The sequence below is a fragment of the Schistocerca cancellata genome, chromosome 8, assembly GCF_023864275.1.
Source record: "Schistocerca cancellata isolate TAMUIC-IGC-003103 chromosome 8, iqSchCanc2.1, whole genome shotgun sequence".
NCBI classification, from domain to species: Eukaryota; Metazoa; Arthropoda; class Insecta; order Orthoptera; family Acrididae; genus Schistocerca; species Schistocerca cancellata.
This window is the reverse complement of record NC_064633.1, coordinates 511,404,436-511,425,039: the sequence shown is the minus strand read 5'-3', so window position 1 is coordinate 511,425,039 and position 20,604 is coordinate 511,404,436. Positions and strand designations below refer to the sequence as shown.

The window sequence follows — 20,604 nt, the reverse complement described above, 5'->3', positions numbered from 1 at the left end:
GACTTCAGCGCCACTTTGGTGCGACCTACCGTTACTTACTGGGAGGCCATCGTGTGGTACTAACGACCTCGTAACTGACCTGCGGTGCGGGGGGGGGGGGGGGTGTCAGACAGTAAGTAGGTAACAACACGTTTTCTGGTACAGAGTTAATGCTTAGGGCATCATTTACATATGTAACATTTAACAGTCGTGAAAGCTAAGAATTTTCCTGGTGTGCACTGCTTAAATCTTTTAACCCTTAACGTCCCATCTGCTGTCCCACAGACTGCTAGGATTTATTATTACTCCGTTTCTAACGCGTAGGGGTGCGGTAGGAGAACACAGCCTTGTGTAGTTGTTCTTACCCAAAGCTGCTGTAGTTCCTTTGTCAGTAGTCAAAAACGTTCAAACGTGTGTGAAATCTTTTGGGACTGAACTGCTAAGATCGTCAGTCCCTAAGCTTACACACTACTTAACCTAAATTATCCTAAGGACAAACACACACACCCACGCCCGAGGGAGGACTCGAACCTCAGCCGGGACCAGCCGCACAGTCCAGCGCTCTAGGCCGCTCGGCTAATCCTGTCAGTAGTCCTCGAACGTGTCGCTGACCTATACTATTTCGGCTTCTTTCGTGCTAGCGGTCTCTGAGACCGCATCTGAGACTTGGCGTTATGGATTCAGTAGCCAAGTCTTCTTCTGCCGACTGCCGACTGCCTTAAAAAGGTTTGAGGTCAGTTTAGGAAGTGATGTTGGATTAGACAGTGCAATGAAATTTAATGCGAACGTAATTCAGAACAGGAAGAGCGCGAAAGGGAAGATGAATTTGTTTTACCACCTGTGAATTCCTTGAACGAAACAGGTGATCAAAGTGATAAAGACAGAAGCTTGGAGGCTGAATCTTTAACGAAGGTTCTGCTACAAATTATGTTGAGATAAACATGGCTGGCCGTCAAAGCCAATGGCATTATTTTTCCTCATGTTGGACATAAGCGGGTTGGATGCTTTTGTCCTTCACAGTTCCTACAAAGATGATACTTAGGCGAGCCGTTTTAATTTTCTGAAGAAGCTTGTAAACTCATTGCCGACAACACAGATAAAAAGCGAGTCAACAGCTATCACATACCCTGTGAACTTGGTGTAACCATTCACCGTGTTTCGAGTGTAGAGGAACCATGAGTAAAAGTTAATGTAGAAAGACTGGAAAAACACAAAACATGAGCCACCTGCGACCCGAAAAAGAAAAGAAAGACGCTTTACATTTGTCATTATTGCTAACAAGCAATTCCAACTGCATTTGCCTACAAAAATTTCCACAGAGCCCAACGAAAACCTCTAAGAAGGAAACTAAGAACCTGAAAAGTATAGTGTAGTTCTCAGTTTTGAAATGTTTTTGGGAAGCTTTTTGTAGTTTTGCTGTCACATGTATAACAAACAATAAAAATATAGCAAAAAGTAAAATTTAGAGTGCAGGTATTTGAGTTTTCATAACATTAACATTGTCATCTCATGTTATATTAATTTTGTGCAGTTTTTTGTTTAAATGCATTTTTTTAGTAAAAATAAACCTATTTATTTATTTGGATCTATTTTTTGTGTAGTAGTAATGCAGCCTTTCACATAAAAAACGGAACTGTTTCAATAACAAATGCATTTTTTAATGGCTGTTTAAATGTTGCAGTCTGTCAGACCTAAAAAAACCAGAGTGTGAAAAAAAAGTGACCTGGAAAGCTAAGTGTCAAATTATGTGAAAGTGATGATATTCACTTATCTAACGCTGTTCTTTGAATTTTAATCTTAACACTACGAAGTGCCCCGTAAACAAAGTCACCGCTATGTTAGACAAGCCATCCAACTATAGATACTTCGTATTACCTGTGCGAATCTGTGGCATCTCGCTAGTAGCATGCAGTTTTGGTCTAGTCTTTTCATTTTTTCCGACGTCTTGTGCCACGAGGTAACAGAGTCTTTTCTAACATGACTTCTAATATCACAACATGCTACGTTCATCTAGTAAAGAGGTACACACAACAGTGCCAGGACAGGTATATTGGTTTCATTCTATAATTGTGAGTGGAAACCAACGATCTTTGCCTCATTGTCTGTATCAAATAACTAAATTTGTAAGTTTTATGCTCACGCTCTTCATTGGATGCCTCTAACGTTAGTTCGGACACAACAGATGATAGTACTTATTAAGTGTAAAATAATGATGATCTGCTATACTACGAGTTGAGACATTTTTTTAAATGAATTGTAAAGAGAGCAAAAAACATTTATTTTAATTAACACATTTAAGAACCTTCATGAATACATTTGTTCCGAATGAATGCATTTTTAATTGAAAATTAAGTTATTTTTCATCCATTATAATGATTTAATGGTAAGTGAAATATAATTTGGAATTCAGCAACGTTCCAAAGCTTTATGAACAGTTTTTTCTTTCGAATGAATGATTTTTTTCACGATATATCCGCCATTTATGATTTGTCATTTTGAATTTTGAGGAAGTAAGATAATAATCAGCAACTATGAAAACCCTCATATTATTATAATTAGCAAGTTTTGCAAGCTATCAATGCTCTTCTCTGCTGATGTCACAATGATTTGCCAGGCTTTTCTATTTTGGCATTTAATTTTCCAATCCGTCACATGTAACATTTTCGTAACTTGTCTGATGTTGTCTAAGTAGCCTACGTTCGTCTTCCAAGGGGTTCTTCTATCTTCACGATGCTTTGTACACGCTTGATAGATGTTCCTTTCTTGTGGAACTCAAAGTGCTTTCTAGTTCAACTGGTCCTCCATACAGATCACGCAACTGTCTGTTCTTTAATCTTCTTCATTCCACTGTGTTCTTATCTTGAATCCGGCCAGATATCTTCATCAAAAGTTTCCTTTCAGAGATTCTTAATATGCCTTGTTTCAAGTTAATATCCATTTCTCATAAGCGTATGTAAGAACAGACGTCATAAGAATTTTATGTAAGCGAATCTTTGAGCCTCTTGAAACAAGTTTGGTTCGAAAACGTCCAGTATGTCGAAATAACATCTATTGGCGTTTTATATTCGATTATTTATTTCTTCTTTGACATTACTATCTCTAGTTAGCAATGTTCCAAGATAAGTAAACTGAATTAATGTTTGGATTTTCTCTGCAGCAGTTTTAAAGGTACGATCTGCTTTAGTTCCCGTGTGACCATGAAGTATTTGATTTTACTAGTATTGTCTCTAGTTTTCGTCCGAGTAGGCTAAAGTGTTGCACGATATGCCTGTGTCTGAACTAATTTATTGATCATTTTCTCCTAAGATTACGATCTTCTTCTCTTTTTCTGTGGGTTGGTCCCACACCGGTGCAGTGTCAACATGGCAAGTAACAGATTTGAGTTGAAATCTTTGATTTAACAGGCTGTCCCCTCCCTTCTCCTGGAACGGAAGACGTGTATCCCAACTGTCTGCGCGTAGCGTTACTCGTGTGAAAGTGAGCGAAAGTTTTCTAAATGGAACTTCCTGACAGATTAAAACTGTGTGCCGGACCGAGGCTCGAACTCGGGACCTTTGCCTTTCGCGGGGAAGTGCTCTACCAAGGAGAAGGTAGGAGACAAGGTACTGGCAGAAGTAAAGCCGTGAGAACGGGGCGTGACTCGTGCTTGGGTAGCTCAGTTGGTAGAGCTCTTGCTCTCGAGAGGCAAAGGTCCCGAGTTCGAGTCTCGGTCTGGCACACAGTTTTAATCTGTCAGGAAGTTTTATATCAGTGCACACTCCGCTGCAGAGTAAAAATCTCATTCAGTTTTGTAAACGTTCGCGAATCATGTATCTGAGGTGGGATCTGTGTACCAGTCCGCTCTTCACCTAGTGTGATGTGGAAAACCGCCTAAAAAGCACTGCCAGCCTGGCCGCTACATCGATCCTCATCGTCAGTCCGCTTAAGTGGATTGGATCGGGGACAGCACACTCCCCGTGCCGGTTCAAATTCAAATGGCTCTGAGCACTATTGGACTTAACATCTGAGGTCTTCAGTCCCCTAGAACTTAGAACTACTTAAACCTAACTAACCTAAGGACATCACACACATCCATGCCCGAAGCAGGATTCGAAGCTGCGACCATAGCGGTCGCGCAGTTCCAAACTGAAGTGCCTAGAACCGCTCGGCCACTCCGGCCGGCCCCCGTGCTGGAAGCGGCGCTGTACCACGCAATAAATTCAAATGGCTCCGAGCACTATGGGACTCAACAGCTTAGGTCATAAGTCTCCTAGAACTTAGAACTACTTAAACCTAACTAACCTAACGACATCACACACACCCATGCCCGAGGCAGGATTCGAACCTGCGACCGTAGCAGTCCCACGGTTCCAGACTGCAGCGCCAGAACCGCTAGACCACCGCGGCCGGCTACCACGCAATACTTTCCGGGCTTGTTCCCGAAATATTTGAATGTCATCTAAACTCCAGTGTGTTAAAACTGTTCTCTACTTTCGTTCCAAGTTGTGATGATTTTATGTCACCAATGATATGCTCCATTTCTTTGTATTTTTTGTCCCCCTTTTCTGCGCAAGGAGTCACTGTGCATCACCAAGTTTCTTTCTCACTGCTTGAGTTATTCGAGCTGATTATTAAAACTTTTTGATTACCCCTTGTAGGAGTGTTTCAACTCAAGCTCTTAACAGTAGTTAAGCTGTACGTCTTTGGAGAAGCGCAATTGCTGCTGCGCCTGGTCGGCCCTTACTAGCGCGGCTAATGCCGTGCACCGCCGACAGGGCCCGTCATTACTGCATTATACTCAGCAGGGCCCGCACAGTGCCCTCAGGGAGGCCAGCAGGTAGGTTGGGGGGGGGGGGGGGAGGGGCGTCTAATACGCGTATCAGATGCGGCGCCTGCGCTGCTAAATCAGGTCGACCAACTGTCATTAGCGGGAACACTGGCGAGCAGGGCGTAATCCCGCGGATTAGCGCCGCGGCCGTAAAGTCGGCGCCTATCGCGTCCGCGCCATCTTAATAACACGGCGCGCGACAGTTGACGACGCGCAACCCGGAAGTTACGCCGCCGGCGGACGCGGACCCTAATGCGTGCCGCGCCATCGATACACGCTAATGATAGGGCAACATCTGTGTTACCGAGAGATGCCATCGGACGTGTCACGTTATAAATTCGGGCCCAGATAGGGCTGGATTAGTGTCTTCGTTACGTGCACGCCGCAGTACATCTGCGAAATTATAGGGCGGGGGCGCCTCGTTCCAGGGTCACGGCCGCCAGCGGGATAGCACACCGGAAGGGGCTCGGTGTAGCTTCCTGGGCGACAGGGCAGCCAACTGAAGCGTATCGCCGTACTCGGAGGACAGAACGTTCCTAGCGACCTCTTTGATTTTCACGGAGTGACTCGTTAATTGCGTACTTTCGGGTGATCAGTGGAGATATTGACTCCATCTTTAGCCAGCATCTAGTGGTCGTGTGGTAGCGTTCTCGCTTCCCACGCCCGGGTTCCCGGGTTCGATTCCCGGCGGGGTCAGGAATTTTCTCTGCCTCGTGATGGCTGGGTGTTGTGTGCTGTCCTTAGGTTAGTTAGGTTTTAAGTAGTTCTAAGTTCTAGAGCCATTTTGAACCATTTGACTCCATCTTTATTCACGATGTTCCGACTCGAGAGCTACACTATGGACCGTAGAGCTCAAACGCCGACAGGCAGTAGAGTATTGTAGTGGCTGTGTTGTTCAGAATTGCAATGCGGTGTTTCTTCGGACATGCATCCTTGTCCGAAGGAACAGGCAAACTGGTGGCTACAGCCGTTATGAAATACATAAATACATGATGTTTTCGTAGTTGTGAATACGGGCAACCATCGGAAGTGTGGTGGAATGATGACAGTGAAATTGTGCCGGACCGGGACTCGAACCCGGATTTCCTGCTTATCGCGAGCTGTCGCCTTACCACTTAGGCTATCCCAGCACGGCTCACAGCAACACCCAGACTTCCAGATCTCGTCAAACATGTGTGTATAGCCTACACTCGTACATCCAGTATGCATACTCATAATGCAATGTAGTCGTTGTAATTCTGAATAACACAGGCACTGCAATATCTTATTAATCCGCCGACCCCGGGCAATACACTTTCATATTTAAATGTAATCCCCTGTATGGGAATATAGATAACGAATGTACGGGTCCGAATTGTAGTAAGCACATGGTGGACGATACACTCTACTGCCCATTAAAATTGCTACACCAAGAAGAAATGCAGATGATAAACCAGTATTCATTGGACAAATACATTATACTAGAACTGATATGTGATTACATTTTCACGCAATTTGGGTGCACAGATCCTGAGAAATCAGTACCCAGAACAACCACCTTTGGCCGTAATAACGGCCATGATACGCCTGGGCATTGAGTCAAACAGAGCTTGGATGGCGTGTACAGGTACAGCTGCCCATACAGCATCAACACCATACCACTGTTCACCAAGAGTAGTGACTGGCGTATTGTGACGAGCCAGTTGCTCGGCCACCATTGACCAGACGTTTTCGATTGGTGAGAGATCTGGAGAATGTGCTGGCCAGGGCAGCAGTCGAACATTTTCTGTATCCAGAAAGGGCCGTACAGGACCTGCAACATGCGGTCGTGCATTATCCTGCTGAAAAGTAAGGTTGCGCAGGGATCGAATGAAGGGTAGAGCCACGGGTCGTAACACATCTGAAATGTTACGTCCTCTGTTCAAAGTGCCGTCAATGCGAACAAGAGGTGACCGAGACGTGTAACCAATGGCACCCCATACTATCACTCCGGGTGATACGCCAGTATGGCGATGACGTATACACGCTTCCAATGTGCGTTCACCGCGATGTCGCCAAACACGGATGTTACCATCCTGATGTTGTAAACAGAACCTGGATTCATCCGAAAAAATGACTTTTTGCCATTCGTGCACCCAGGTTCGACGTTGAGTACACCATCGCAGGCGCTCCAGTCTGTGAGGCAGCGTCAAGGGTAACCGCAGCCATTGTCTCCGAGCTTATAGTCCATGCTGCTGCAAACGTCGTCGAACTGTTCGTGCGGGTGGTTGTTGTCTTCCAAACGTCGCCATCTGTTGACTCAGGGATGGAGACGTGGCTGCACGATCCGTTACAGCCATGCCGATAAGATGCCTGTACTGCTAGTGATAAGAGGCCATTGGGATCCAGCACGGCGTTCCGTATTACCCTCCTGAACCCACCGATTCCATATTCTGGTAACAGTCATTGGATCTCGACCACCGCGAGCAGCAGTGTCGCGATACGATAAAACGTGAAACGTCCCCTTAGAATAACTAATGAATGACTGCGCTGGAAAACCTCTTACGTTATTTGCTTTTCAAACAGCTGAGCAAAACTGAACATACTCATACATTACTCTCTTTACTTATTCTGATCAACAGTAAACTGGCACACAATATTTTAGCGCAACGCAGTCTGACTTTCAACAATCCCTACATAAGAATGGCCCTGACTGACATAAACCTATACCTTTCACAAATCACTTACCTCACAAAATCTTCATTACTCGAACTACTGCAATTCAGCGAGCGCCACTACTGGCAGCTTAACAAAAGAGTCTAACTACTGAAGTCACTAACTACTGATAGGCATAGTTAGCAAATGAAAGCTTTTGATACAGAACAAACAATGTATTTACCTTAATAGTTTTCAGAAGTAATAATATATATCAGTTCATGACATCCAGTCTTACAAATTTACTCTCTCTGATGGACACACTTCCAGATCATCCGCTCTCAAAACTCCGCCATCTCTCTACCCACATCCACCACTGCTGGCGGGTCACCTCCAACTGCGCAACGCTACGTGCTGTTAACAGCCAACTGGCCAACACTACAATAGACAAAATTTCAACAATGCCAACCAGCCACGGACTGCACACAGCACAGCCAGTGATTTTCATACAGAGCGCTACGTGGCGTTACCAATATAAAAACCTAAACAGCCTACTTACAACCGCAATCGCGATAGGATACAATGCGACCTTTATCAAAGTCGGAAACGTGATGATACGCATTTCTCCTCTTTACACGAGGCGTCACAACAACGTTTCACCAGGCAACGCCGGTCAACTGCTGTTTGTGTATGAGAAACCGGTTGGAATCTTTCCTCATGTCAGCACGTTGTAGGTGTCGCCACTGGCGCCAACCTAGTGTGAATGCTCTGAAAAGCTAATCATTTGCATATCACAGCATCTTCTTCCTGTCAGTTGAATTTCGCGTCTATATCACGTCATCTTCGTGGTGTAGCAATTTTAATGGCCGGTCGTGTAACTGTAAGGATTACGTACACTAAAATGTCAAGGAAAGGAAACAGTATGAAACAAAGAAAACACTACAGGGGGCCGGCCGCGGTGGTCTAGCGGTTCTGGCGCTGCAGTCCGGAACCGCGGGACTGCTACGGTCGCAGGTTCGAATCCTGCCTCGGGCATGGGTGTGTGTGATGTCCTTAGGTTCGTTAGGTTTAAGTAGTTCTAAGTTCTAGGGGACTTATGACCTAAGATGTTGAGTCCCATAGTGCTCAGAGCCATTGAGCCACTACAGGGGACTACAGTAGACAACAACGGCTACCTCACACATTTCCGCCAGGAGTAAACAAGTGACTGCTAGCCGAACTCTTCCGATTTCTACCGATTCAGGAGTAAGGAGATGATCGGCCTCCTTACAGTTAACACACTGTAGAAAGACGTCGCCTTCGGTAACAAAGAGACCCGGTGTTGTCCGTGCAGGTATAGATTACGTCGTTGACGTCTCAGGTGGAGGCAGAGTTCACACACACACACACACACACACACACACACACACACACACACTGTTACTGAAGCTCACACGTGGAGTGGCGCGTCCTTGCCGAACGCCTCTCCGGCCCGTGGCGCTAACCGCCGGCGGATACTGGGCAGCGCGTGGTGAGGTTTTCGTCTGGCGCCGGCGCCTGTTTGGCACGTCTGGTCGCTCGCGGAGGACCAAGGGCGGCGGCGGCGCGGTGCTGGGAATGTGCAGCTGCGGCCGGTGGCGTGCTCCACGCTCCACGGCCCAGACGGCCTCTCGCTAACTGGTCGCGCCCGACGGAGAAGAGAGTGACGCGCCCGCCCCCGCACCGGTTCTCCGGCGCCGCACACCTGGCCGCTGGAGCAGCCACGTCGGCTCCTGGTGGCGCTTCAGAAGCGCCTACTGCCAAAGACAGAGAGAGAGAGAGCAGCTGCGGACAAAAAAAAAATAAAAAAAAATGCCACAGTCGTAACATAGGGAAGACATACACTACTGCCCATTAAAATTGCTACACCACGAAGATGACGTGCTACAAACGCGAAATTTAACCGACAGGAAGAAGATACAGTGATATGCAAATGAAACTTCCTGGCAGATTAAAACTGTGTGCCCGACCGAGACTCGAACTCGGGACCTTTGCCTTTCGCCGGGTGAAAGGCAAAGGTCCCGAGTTCGAGTCTCGGTCGGGCACACAGTTTTAATCTGCCAGGAAGTTTCATATCAGCGCACACTCCGCTGCAGAGTGAAAATCTCATTCGGGATGTGCAAATGATTAGCTTTTCAGAGCATTCATACAAGGTTGGCGCCAGTGGCTACACCTACAACGTGCTGACATGAGGAAAGTTTCCAACCGAATTCTCATACGCAAACAGTGTTCTACAAGATTATGGAATAGGAGGCAAACTTTTGCAAGCAATTAAAGGTCTTTACATGGATAGTCAGGCAGCAGTTAGAGTTGACGGTAAATTGAGTTCATGGTTCAGAATAGTTTCAGGGGTAAGACAAGGCTGCAACCTGTCTCCACTGTTGTTCATATTATTTATGGATCATATGTTGAAAACAATAGACTGGCTGGGTGAGATTAAGATATGTGAACACAAAATAAGCAGTCTTGCATATGCAGATGACTTAGTTGTGATGGCAGATTCGATTGAAAGTTTGCAAAGTAATATTTCAGAGCTAGATCAGAAATGTAAGGACTATGGTATGAAGATTAGCATCTCCAAAACGAAAGTAATATCAGTGGGAAAGAAATATAAACGGATTGAGTGCCAAATAGGAGGAACAAAGTTAGAACAGGTGGACGGTTTCAAGTACTTAGGATGCATATTCTCACAGGATGGCAACATAGTGAAAGAACTGGAAGCGAGGTGTAGCAAAGCTAATGCAGTGAGCGCTCAGCTACGATCTACTCTTTTCTGCAAGAAGGAAGTCAGTACCAAGACTAAGTTATCTGTGCACCGTTCGATCTTTCGACCAACTTTGTTGTATGGGAGCGAAAGCTGGCTGGATTCAGGTTACCTTATCAACAAGGTTGAGGTTACGGATATGAAAGTACCTAGGATGATTGCAGGTACTAGTAGATGGGAACAATGGCAGGAGGGTGTCCACAATGAGGAAATCAAAGACAAACTGGGAATGAACTCTATAGATGTAGCAGTCAGGGTGAACAGGTTTAGATGGTGGGGTCGTGTTACACGCATGGGAGAAGCAAGGTTACCCAAGAGACTCATGGATTCAGCAGTAGAGGGTAGGAGGAGTCGGGGCAGACCGAGGAGAAGGTACCTGGATTCGGTTAAGAATGATTTTGAAGTAATAGGTTTAACATCAGAAGAGACACCAATGTTAGCACTGAATAGGGGATCATGGAGGAACTGTATAAGGGGGGCTATGCTCCAGACCGAACGCTGAAAGGCATAATCAGTCTTAAATGATGATGATGATGATGATGATGATGAAACAGCAGTTGACCGTCGTTGCCTGGAGAAACGTTGTTGTGATGCCTCGTGTAAGGAGGAGAAATGCGTACCATCACGTTTCCGACTTTGATAATGGTCGGATTGTGGCCTATCGCGATTGCGGTTTATCGTATCGCGACATTGCTGCTCGCGGTGGTCGAGATCCAATGACTGTTAGCAGAATATGGAATCGGTGGGTTCAGGAGGGTAATACGGAACGCCGTGCTGGATCCCAACGGCCTCGTATCACTAGCAGTCGAGATGTCAGGCATCTCATCCGCATGGCTGTAGCGGATCGTGCAGCCGCGTCTCGATCCCTGAGTCAACAGATGGGGACATTTGCAAGACAACAACCATATGCACGAACAGTTCCATGACGTTTGCAGAAGCATGGACTCTCAGCTCGCAGACCATGGCTGCGGTTACCCTCGACGCTGCATCACAGACAGGAGCGCCTGCGATGGTGTACTCAACGACGAACCTGGGTGCACGAATGGCAAAACGTCATTTTTTCGGATGAATGAAGGTTCTGTTTACAGCATCATGATGGTCGCATCCGTGTTTGGCGACATCGCGGTGAACGCTCATTGGTAGCATGTATTCCACATCGTCCCACTGGCGTATCACCCGGCGTGATAGTATGGGTTGCCATTGCTTACACGTCTCGGTCACCTCTTGTTCGCATTGACGGCACTTTGAACAGTGGCCGTTACATTTCAGATGTATTACGACCCGTGGCTCTACCCTTCATTCGATCCCTCCGAAACCCTACATTTCAGCAGGATAATGCACGACCGCTTGTTGCAGGTCCTCTACGGGCCTATCTGGATACAGAAAATGTTCGACTGCTGTCCTGGCAGCACATTCTCCAGATCTCTCACCAATCGAAAACGTCTGGTCAATGGTGGCCGAACTACTGGCTCGTCACAATACGCCAGTCACTACTCTTGATGAACTTTGGTATCGTGTTGGAAGCTGTATGGGCAGCTGTACGTGTACACGCCATCCAAGCTCTGTTTGACTCAATGCCCAGGCATATCATGGCCGTTATTACGGCCAGAGGTGGTTGTTCTGGGTACTGATTTCTCAGGATCTGTGCATCCAAATTGCGTGAAAATGTCATCATATATCAGTTCTAGTATAATGTATTTGTCTAATGAAACCCGTTGATCATCTGCGTTTCTTCTTAGTGTAGTAATTTTAATGTGCAGTAGTGTATGTGTTGAGTGATGGTGACGGACGGTCATTGATGAAGATCGTCATGAAATGTAACAGGACCAGTGGAGAACCGAAACTCAGAACCAAACCAACATGAAGGGAGCTGCAGAAGCAGAGAACTGCAGGGCAATCATAAGTCTCGGATTATGAAGCGATGGGAGAAACTCGTTTGGTCGGATGACTCTTGTTTCAAACTAAGTTCTGGCCGAGTTTACGTCCCAAGTACGAAACGTATCGCGGGTTCGGTGATGACTGGGGCAGCCGCATCGTGGTGGTCCGTGAGCCCGATGGTTTTTCTGCAGAGTCACTTCACTCCCAATGATTATTTGACCTTTTGGAGCCGATCAGGTCCATCCCAAAATACAATGTTTCTTCCCCAAAGGTGACGCTGCGTTTCAAGTCGGCAGGGCCATGTTTCACACAGCTCTCATCGTCGTGGACTGGTTTTGTGAGCACGAGGCTGAACTACCGCATCTCCCCTGCCCATTACAGTCACCAGATCTCAGCATTATTGAGATTTCATGAACTACTTTGGAGGGAAGAGTTCATGAGTGCTATTCGGCTCCAACGCCGTTCGCTGAACCTGCCACTATTTTGCAGGAACGATAGTGTAAGACTCTCTTCAAAATAACCATACACGGCCTAGCTGGCATTCGTATATATGGAAAAAATACAGGGAAACATTCCACGTGCGAAAAATATATCTAAATGGCTCTGAGCACTATGGGACTCAATATCTTAGGTCATAAGTCCCCTAGAACTTAGAACTACTTAAACCTAACTAACCTAAGGACATCACACACACCCATGCCCGAGGCAGGATTCGAACCTGCGACCGTAGCAGTCCCGCGAATCCGGACTGCAGCGCCAGAACCGCTAGACCACCGCGGCCGGCTATATCTAAAAACAAAGATGATGTGACTTACCAAACGAAAGCGCTGGCAGGTCGATAGACACACAAACAAACACAAACATACACACAAAATTCAAGGTTTCGCAACCAACGGTAGCTTCATCAGGAAAGAGGGAAGGAGAGGGAAAGACGAAAGGATGTGGGTTTTAAGGGAGAGGGTAAGGAGTCATTCCAATCGCGGGAGCGGAAAGACTTACCTTAGGGGAAAAAAAGGACAGGTATAGACTCGCACACACACACCCATATCCAACCGCACATACACAACACAAGAGGCACAAGCAGACATTTGTATATATATATATATATATATGCCAACAATTTTCGCAGTATTAGGCATGGGAATGTGTTCTGTTTGTGGTATTTCCGTGTCTTTGTCCACCACATGTGAGTACATGATCGCTAAGAGATGCGCCTAACGTTGTTGGAAAGTTTCAAATGGATATCACAACATAGTATGCCCAAAGGACATGTTCGTGCAGCTTATTGTCATCATGTGGACTTCGGGAAAGATCGAATCATTGGCGCCTACGTATACACATACGGTGCATGGTGAAGGTATTGCTGCTAATTATTCCCCTTTCTGTACCATTCGTAAATGTAGCGAAGGAAGAACGACAATTCTGATCCGTACGAATCCTTATTTCTTTTATCTTGTCTTCGCAGTCCTGAAACTACACTTGTTTCTACCCGTTCCATCGTGTATTTACCGCGCGAATAATGACGGGTTAAGGGGACGGCGTGTACTGGAAAGACGAATATTTATTTATTGCATTCCATTGTAGCCTGGAGCAGGCTTAACCGTTTCAGATGTGGTGTGCGAAGAAGCGCTTCAATTCTTCATAAATGGGGTTGGCTGGTCACCCCATATTGTGACCGTGCTGACGTTCCACAAACAATTAAGCATATAGCAGTGGACTGCCCCTCCGTGCCTTCCATGTAAATCTAGTGGATTGGAACCTGGTTACTTCCGGAGTGGTGGATTGGATCAATGGCTTAGATATAAGGATCTAAACTGTATTTTAATGCGTCTGCGGTACTCTATTTCATGTACTATTGTGATCGTAGCCTGTTACCTATTATTTAAACATAGGCTTATTTATTCTTACACAAGTTATACAATTTACACTGGTGTACAAAATTAAAGCAACAGCCCCCTATTTCCCCGTCCTGTGTCTAATTCACGATGTTACCATACAAACTGCCAACCAGATGTCAGTACGATGGTGTTCCGCACGGAAGACGGCATTATGGTCAACGCGCAAACATGGAAACAATGACGTCTGGGCACCTATGAAACGAGTAAGTTTTTGCTGGGTAGCCCCATATCTACAATCGATGTGTACACAGTCAGAGACAGTGCCGTATGCCACAAGAAGATGCCTATCAGTCTCTATGCTTTGGAGGGCCATAGAAAGAAAGGAAGCAGGACAGTAGCAAACTGATTTGCCTCGATGGCTTAATGTGAATCGTTGTGTTGTTTCTCGGATGTGGCAACAGTTTATCGGGACCGAAACTGAAGACCAAGGCACGGCCGAAACGTGGCACTTCAGAAGAGAGGACCATTATTTGGCTGTAAGGGCATAACAGTACCGCCTTAGTACTGCACGGCAACTGGCATATGAGCTCACAGCATCCACTGGACGTGCTGTATCGAGGCAAACGGTGTGCAGAAGGCCTCGGCAGAGTGGCCTTTATTGTCGAAGTCGTGCTTTATGTGTACCTCTGACGAGTCTTCACAGAAGGTAACGTCTACACTGGAGCCATCAACGTAGCACTTCGACGGTCGAACAGAGGGCCAATGTTGGTTTCACAGATGAGCCTCGATTTAGTCTGGAAAGTGATTCTCGATGGATTCGCATCTGGGGGGGGGGGGGAGGGGCGGGAACGTGGAACACGATTCCGGGGCCCAACCATTGTGGAAGAGACCGAGATCGAGGAGGACCCCTATCGGTGTGAGCAGGAATTATGTTTACCATTCGAACCTCTCTTTATGAAATTGTACACGTGAATTAGAAAGGTTTAACTGCTGTCAGGTATCATAACGAGACCCTGGGACTTCATCTGCGGTTGCTGGGAGGTGCTGTCGGCCCAGACGTCGTACCGATGGACGATAATGCTCGACCTCACAGAGCACGGGTGGTTGATGTTTTCTTAGAAACGGAAGATATTGCATGCATAGAGTGGCGTGCTCGCTCTCATGATTTGAATCCCGTAGAAACATGTCTGGCATGCACTGGGGAGGCGGCTAGCACCACATCAGCATCCAACAACAACTCTCCGAGACTGCGAGCAGCTCTACGGGTAGAATGGGCGTTATTGCCTCAACATGAGACTGATGTCATCATTCACTGCATGCCCCGTCTTTGTCAGTCCTGTTTTGCTGCCATACTGAGAACATTAACCAGTTTTCGGAATGTGTGTGCAAAACTGTGAAGTTGGAAAAGACGAAGAATATATATATATATATATATATATATATATATATATATAATCTTCGTCTTTTCCAACTACACTCTTAGAAATTGAAATAAGAACACCGTGATTTCATTGTCCCAGGAAGGGGAAACTTTGTTGACACATTCCTGGGGTCAGATACATCACATGATCACACTGACAGAACCACAGGCACATAGACACAGGCAACAGAGCATGCACAATGTCGGCACTAGTACAGTGTATATCCACCTTTCGCAGCAATGCAGGTTGCTATTCTCCCATGGAGACGATCGTAGAGATGCTGGATATAGTCCTGTGGAACGGCTTGCCATGCCATTTCCACCTGGCGCCTCAGTTGGACCAGCGTTCGTGCTGGACGTGCAGACCGCGTGAGACGACGCTTCATCCAGTCCCAAACATGCTCGATGGGGGACAGATCCGGAGATCTTGCTGGCCAGGGTAGTTGACTTACACCTTCTAGAGCACGTTGGGTGGCACGGGATACATGCGGACGTGCATTGTCCTGTTGGAACAGCAAGTTCCCTTGCCGGTCTAGGAATGGTAGAACGATGGGTTCGATGACGGTTTGGATGTACCGTGCACTATTCAGTGTCCCCTCGACGATCACCAGTGGTGTACGGCCAGTGTAGGAGATCGCTCCCCACACCATGATGCCGGGTGTTGGCCCTGTGTGCCTCGGTCGTATGCAGTCCTGATTGTGGCGCTCACCTGCACGGCGCCAAACACGCATACGACCATCATTGGCACCAAGGCAGAAGCGACTCTCATCGCTGAAGACGACACGTCTCCATTCGTCCCTCCATTCACGCCTGTCGCGACACCACTGGAGGCGGGCTGCACGATGTTGGGGCGTGAGCGGAAGACGGCCTAACCGTGTGCGGGACCGTAGCCCAGCTTCATGGAGACGGTTGCGAATGGTACTCGCCGATACCCCAGGAGCAACAGTGTCCCTAATTTGCTGGGAAGTGGCGGTGCGGACCCCTAAGGCACTGCGTAGGATCCTACGGTCTTGGCGTGCATCCGTGCGTCGCTGCGGTCTGGTCCCAGGTCGACGGGCACGTGCACCTTCCGCCGACCACTGGCGACAACATCGATGTACTGTGGAGACCTCACGCCCCACGTCTTGAACAATTCGGCGGTACGTCCACCCGGCCTCCCGCATGCCCACTATACGCCCTCGCTCAAAGTCCGTCAACTGCACATACGGTTCACGTCCACGCTGTCGCGGCATGCTACCAGTGTTAAAGACTGCGATGGAGCTCCGTATGCCACGGCAAACTGGCTGACACTGACGGCGGCGGTGCACAAATGCTGCGCAGCTAGCGCCATTCGACGGCCAACACCGCGGTTCCTGGTGTGTCCGCTGTGCCGTGCGTGTGATCATTGCTTGTACAGCCCTCTTGCAGTGTCCGGAGCAAGTATGGTGGGTCTGACACACCGGTGTCAATGTGTTCTTTTTTTCCATTTCCAGGAGTGTATATATATTCCGTTATGCATGTTGCAGTCGTTTGCATTCTGTATTCTTTACATTGTTTCTGCTTCACCTGTTTATACTGTTTCGTGGCAAAATAAACGCAACCTCGCAAAAGTCTTTTTATTACTTTAATTTTGGGCACCAGTGTACATTAGTATTTAATTTGAACCTACACATAATATCTCTCATCACCATAACTATTTCTGCTTTTATTATTAATAAAAATAATAACTATCTCTGCTCTGAATAAAATCTACGCCTTCTACCAAATGTATGTCTATTACTGTTATAATAACTTCAGGTCTTGTCTGTCACATCCCACAGTGCACTCCATCACTCCCCGATACGTAGACACGCACTGCCGGTTCCTTGGGCCTTGGAGGGCGTTGTGGTCGCATATGCCTCTTCCATTATTCGTTGCCTCCCAGGCTGCAGGGAAGGATTTCCAAGGGAGCATCGTGGTTGCTAGTAACGAGCGCAACCATGCGGCGACCCACGTCACCCCAGTCCTGGTTGCTTGGCTCGCGAGACACGGCCCACAGTTGCGTTTTCTCTCTGGTGTTGTTACGCTGGCTGCACATACGGTGTTGGCAGTTCTTCTGCCGCAGCTGTCGACCTCAGCTGCCTTCGCTGCGTTGCTTTTCGATCTTCGCTCACAACCTCTCCCGCAATAAACGGGGATTGGTTGACAAGATGACGCGTCACCCAAGCCTTGCTTAAAACAGCATCGGCAGTGTTGTCCAAGATCTGCCCTTCTGTTTCGCAACGCAGTATCTCCTTGCCACCGAGTATTTTATTCTGATTCACTTGCTGCCGATCAGTATCAGCAACATCGGCATACAGTAGACATGCCCAGATGGTATCTTCTGAAGTACCTTCGTCACCACAGACACACCGGAGGCCTGTCTTATGCAGTTCGAGGCGAACAGGCGCCGTAGGGTCTTTGACCAGTCAAGGAGTGGGTGGGGCCTCTTGAGGCATTCAGATGCTTCATTCTCAGTCTCTATTTTATATTTGGCAGAAAGCAATAAGTGCGCCTCGCTTTTTCAGTACCGTTCCATCGTTTCTGTCGTAGGTGCTAGTTGTGATTTTGAATTTGCTGCGGAATGGGGCATATATCAAGACTATATCAAGATTCTTCGTGCCATCGTTTCTGTCACAGGTGGAGGATCTGATTTAAATTTGCTGGGGAACGTGGAATATATCAAGAACACATCAAGATTCTTCACTTACCACTGGTTCTTGAATTTTTGAAAGTAGGCTTTCTCTGGATAACTGGCGTCCACTTTTGAGCATCTCCCAACTGAAATTTTTTAACCGTTTCGTGACGTTCTCCCGTGAGTGAAACAAACCTGCGACCATTCGTGGCGCCCTTCTATGTGTAAATTTCCTCCTTTGTCCTGTTTGGTACGGGTCCCAGACGCTTCGGCAATATTATCAGAGAGTCGAACAACTGATTTGTTAGCAGGCTCCATTGAAGACTGACTGGTTTTACCCATCCGTTCCCGTAGCTCAGTGGACAGCATGGCTGGCTATGCGGAGGACGCGAGTTCGGTTCCCGGTACTTCCAGCGATCTTTCCGTAGTTAGTGCCTTTCATTGACTGTTGAGGAGCTGCTTGAGTGCAGAGTGCAGGGCTCCAACGTACAGAAAGCGGAGAGCGATGTACTGATCTCAGGCCACTCCATACCGTATCCAATGACGTCATTGGCACAAGATGACACGGCGGTCGGTCGGTCCCGATTGGCCCATCAGTGCCAGAACGCGGTGCTCTGCTTGCTGGATTTGACATTTTCCCGGCATCCTGCCAATGAACCGGCATTAGCCATCTGCCTTACTTACAGTTTCCGCGCGGCTTCGCCCGTCGGAGGTTCGAGTCCTCCCTCGGGCCTGGGTGTGCGTGTCGTCCTTAGCGTAAATTAGTGTAAGTTAGATTAAGTAGTGTGTAAGCTTAGGGACCGACCTCTGTAGTTTGGTCCCATAAGACCTTACCTCTAATTTCCAAACAATTTACTTACGGGTGAACCTATGTAAACAGTCCTGTTTATTCGCTGCACCCAGGCCGCTGAACGAGCCGAATGATTACTGTTCGTCCGCCTCGGCGGCTGTGGATTCTATGCAGTCCAGAAAGTCGCAGGAGCAGAAGACGCCAGGAAAAAAAAACATGATTGTAGGAAGTATGTCTTAGAGAATCTTCTAGGCAGGATATTGGCAGAAGAATAAAGTGCAGGGTTCGAGATACAGGAAATGACACAATCTCTAGGACCCTCACCTATGGAAAGGCAGAACAAAATTCACTTCTCAAAGAAAATCGCGAAACAATCATATTTTTTCGGAAGTTATTTTATTTAGACGCTCAGTTTCGGCGCCTCATTAATGCCATCTTCTGACCCATATGCACTACTTGTATAGACAGTCAGATATATCGGTACATGCATAAATGGAGCCATCAGTATCTCGTTTCCGCGAACTCGTTTGTGGAGTGTTTACTTCGAGATTGATCAAAATACAGCATCAGTTACAGACTGTTGTTGTTTTTATTAATGGCGTTAGAATGCAAAGCTTCCACAAATAGGTCTTCGCCGTTTCCCAAATGCTACAACAGACAGCCTTCAAGAGCACCTGCGTCATGGAAATTTCCACATGCGTGGCAGACGGGGCCACCGCTGTGTACCTAACCAACTACCCTCATTTTCGCGTTTGAGCTTTTTCAAGGTAGTCCATTTCCCGGGATCATTACCGCATACAAGACGAGAATGAACCGAAACATGTGCATAAATTTAACCTCCCAAGGTCTCGTCGGCACCCGGCGTTAGCGTCTTTCAAGCTAACGAGAAAGGGTTCACGTCTAAGAGGACGCTAATGCACGGTCGGGAACAGACTTTCATTTGCCAACGCAAATGAGCAGAGGTCAGCGCCTGTTGAACAAGTTGTCGAGAAAATTACGGAAGAACGAGAGAGGGCACCACCATTTACAAACAAGTGAAACGATTTTTTAAATGTATTTTATTTATTTATTTATCCTGACCGGATAAGGTCCTTCAGTTCCTTTATATCGGAGGAGAGGTTTACACATGCAATACTTTTACATCACAGGTACTTAAGAAATGACAAGTTTAATGTAACAAATAGTAATGAAACGTTATTATTAGAACTAAAAATAACTTAAATGTTACTAGTACGAATAAGAATACAGAGTAAGCACTAATATAGTTAATGGTTCAAATAATTCAAATGGCTCTAAGCACTATGGGACTCAACATCGGAGGTCATCAGTCCCCTAGACTTAGAACTACGTAAACTTAACTAACATAAGGACATCACACACATCCGTGCCCGAGGCAGGATTCGAGCCTGCGACCGTAGCAGCCGCGTGGTTCCGGATTGAAGCGCATAGAACCGCTCGGTCACGGCGGCCGGCTATATAGTTAATACTAACGGTACTATGACAACTGCTGCTGCTGTAGCTAGTGATAATAATAATAATAATAATAATAATTGTAAGTGTAAATGCACCTACCTCGGAGAAATTAGAAGTGAGATGCAAGAGATGAAGAACATGAAATCCTGAACAGAGATACGTTCCTAAAGAGGTTTCAGATTCTCATCTCCGGTGAAGATGAAAACAAAACTAGAGAAAAGTGACCAGAAGTTCTGAAACAAAAGCGCTGTGATCAAATGGAAAAACCGGAAGTTGAATCAGTATTAGTTATTTACATGTTCCATAGGAGGCCCAAAGTGGTTTAAAAAACAGTGACCTTGCCAGAATAAAATGAATTTCTAGGTGTAGAAAAGTGTTACTTCCTAACATAG

At 46.7% G+C, this 20,604-nt stretch overlaps 1 protein-coding gene and 1 non-coding gene across 2 annotated transcripts in view; both read left to right on the top strand.

Moving 5' to 3' along the window:
* Window positions 1-20,604, top strand: part of LOC126095660 (uncharacterized) — a 755,174-nt gene that overhangs the window by 127,235 nt on the left and 607,335 nt on the right. The window lies entirely within an intron of this gene.
* Trnas-cga (transfer RNA serine (anticodon CGA)) lies at window positions 3,623-3,697 on the top strand. The gene has a single exon. It is a non-coding gene; the product is annotated as a tRNA-Ser (tRNA).